Raw genomic sequence first — 3,283 nt, forward strand, 5'->3', positions numbered from 1 at the left:
TTTGGAACCAAACCTAACGGGGAAACACGCAAATTCTGAACAGGCGGGCAGGAAAACGGACCCGCCATGCGGCCCAACGCCACCTCCTTCAGCAGCTTATCCGTAACCAGATCAGGCCGCGCCAAAGCAGACGACAAATTACGGACTACCCCTTCACGTCCAGCTGACGTACAAGGAATCCGAAAACCTACTGAAAAACCTAACCACAACAACTCCGCCACTTTCTTATTTGGATAGCCCCTTAAAAACGGGAGCATCCTTTCCACCCTCACCGGCGTCGCCCCTCTCCTGCTCAGCATCTCCCTGCCTGCCCCTATGCTTCTTGAAGCATCTGGACAAACCATGGGCGCCTCCGCAACCGGAGCACTCGTGCTTATATCTGCAGTCTGGGCCGAACTTGCAATGCCCCTCGTTGTACTGCCAGCAACACCCCTTTCCTGAGGATCCTGACCGACCCGCTGCTGACCCCTGACCGCCGGCCGCATCCCGAAAGGGCTGCTGACCCTGTTTTGGCGCAGACATCAGCCGCATCCACAAACTGATATCTTTGTGGTCCCATCGCAATGACGGGCGCACCGACTTCCGTTGACGAAACTGTTCGTCATACCGCAACCAAGCGTTACCGCCGTATACACGATACGCCTCCCCTACCGAATCCATATAACAAAACAACGCCGAACAGTTCTCCGGCGCCTTCTCACCCACCACACTAGCCAATATAGCGAAGGCCTGCAGCCAATTCGCAAAAGTCCGAGGAATCAAGCGATACCGCCGCCGCTCCTCCTCCTCCTTCTTACTTTCGTCCGGTTTCCACCGGTCCAAATTAAACTTTTCTAATGGCAGCAAAGAAAAAATCTCAACATATTCATCTTTCCAGATCTTTTCCCTAATTTCCACCTTCAAATGTGCCCCCAGCGGGCCCTCAAAGCACACATAAACCTCACCTTTTGCTGCATCCGCCAAACGCACATCCTCCACCACTTTCTTAGCCGCACTCGCCGCCGCGTCAACCGCTTTTTCCACCGCCACTACGGCACCCACAACCGGCGCCACTTCACTAACACCCGCAATCCCTGCCGCAACTGCACCAGAAATCGCCTCGTTAGCAACTGCACTCCCTGCCGCACTAGCAGACGCCTCACTAGCAGCGCCCCATACCCTCGCTGGCGACTGCTCTACGCCTGGCACATTTCTCATAAAATACTCCTGCATCCCTCTAAACAACAATTGCATCTGTGACATTGACAACATCCCCCCCACATCCCCCCCACACATCCCCGGCACCACATCCGTGGTAAACTCACCCGTACGTCCCTGAGGTGACCTCCCAGCGGACGCGTCCATCACTCCAGATAATCCAGGCGTCGGTCGTGACGATCCTGGGGAGTGGTGCTCCTGCACCCCATGCTCCCCGTAACTCCGCACACTTCTTGTTGAGGAAGCTCTAGGCCCAGCGGAACGCGGCCCGTCCACGATCCTGCCACCCGCTGGTGGCGCGACATATCCAGCCACGATCCTGCCACCCGCTGGTGGCGCGACTTCAGCCTGACAGCCCTGCCGATCCAGTCCTTCTGCAGGGCTGTCAAACACAAAACGTCTTGTCGCCGCTTGTCTTGCAGACCGCTGCCCCCCCTCGTCCGGATGGGGCCCGGCGTCACTCACCGCAGCTGCCCGGGTCCTTCCGGTCGCTGTCGCTGTCACACGCCTCCCTGCTCCTGCAGGAGGCGATCTCACTCCCCATCCAGAGGCCGCTCGCCTCTTCCTTCGTGTCGGTCTTGCAGTCCGGACATCCGTGTGTAGAGCTCCTCCGGCACCTGGAGCATCGGCGCCGGAGAAAGCCGTCACTTCCTGTGATGCGCGCGCATCCGGTCCCGCACGCACTTCCGGCCTTGTGCGCGCATCCGGTCTTGCGCGCGCATCCGGTCCCGCCTCCACTTCCGGCGTCGTTGTTTGAGACAGGAGGGAGGAAGATGGCCGCCGCGGCCCCCCCCCTCCTGTCACCTCCGATCTGGCCCGCCTGATGGGATTCCTCCCAGACCTCCGCGGACCGTCGCCAGGGTGTAGCTCCAGACCAGCAGGAGGAGGAGGGTCCCTGGAGGGGCTCCCTCGGCGCCGACCAGACCGAGGTGCCTCTGCAGAAGAAGGCCTCTCCTGAGGCCCGGAACGCCTGCTGCTGCGTCCCTCACTCTCCTCTCCAGCCGCTGGAACCGGAGGGAGAGCCCCGGCAATCAGCGCATCCAGCCATCCCACGCCGTGCTGCATCGCTGCATCCCGGATCCTGGCCATCGTTGACTCCATCGCCGCTTCCATCAGGTAAGTAGAAAATATTTATCTGTATATTTATCTTTTACTATAATAACAGGACAAAACTTTCTCCTGTTGTCCAGCGGGAAAGAGGGCTGCCTCTTCCCCGCATGGACTTATATACTTTATTCTCCACCCACCACATATAGATACATTTTGCCCCATGCCCCTTTCACATAACCCTCCAATCCCTATAAATATAGCCTAAAACATAATACCTAGAACATAATAGCCTAGAACTCCCAAACACCTAGTCATGCGCTTCCTTCATTACGGCTGCGCCTACATTACGCTGGGCTTACTTCTCTGCTGTTTCTGTAGATTTCTCTTTGTGCTGCTGGGATGTTCTGAGCTCGCAGTTTCCTGTTCCGCTGCTGCGTCAGGTAACCGCAGCCTCTAATTTCCTCCAAGTTCAAAAACAAAATAATAAACAGGAATCAGAAGTAATGAATCAGCCTGTGGGGTCTGCGGATGTCTGTGGGGTCTGGGGGAATCTGTGGGGTCTTTGGTGTCACGTTACTTTGGACCCCCAGTGTTTGTAGAGCCTCCGAGTTATTACATGTTCGGACATTTTGAATCTCGGGCTTCTCTTTAGATGACATTTTCGGAGCTCTGACCAGATTACTTTGGGTTCGTCAGTTGACAGTCGGTCATAAATGTGAACACATTGTAGGGTCTCGATCGTGCTCCCCATGAACTGCAATTCCTGACAATGATTAAACTCTGTGGGGTTCACAATGGGGTACACACGGCGCACACGGTTAACGGAGCTAAATGTCATATATTAGTGATATAGGGCGGTGGAAATGCTGCAAAGATCATCTGATGAACGTCCATTTCTATCAGCCCCCCCTACTATTCTCTATAGGTGATCAATAGCAAGTAAAGGCGGCAGGTGGAGCGCAGGGACACGCGGTTTGTTTGTAATCTGTATCCACATAGCTTGGCATAGGAGCTGTAGACACAAAACGGCGGGACA

The sequence above is a fragment of the Rhinoderma darwinii genome, chromosome 6 (assembly GCF_050947455.1).
Source record: "Rhinoderma darwinii isolate aRhiDar2 chromosome 6, aRhiDar2.hap1, whole genome shotgun sequence".
Taxonomy (NCBI): Eukaryota; Metazoa; Chordata; class Amphibia; order Anura; family Rhinodermatidae; genus Rhinoderma; species Rhinoderma darwinii.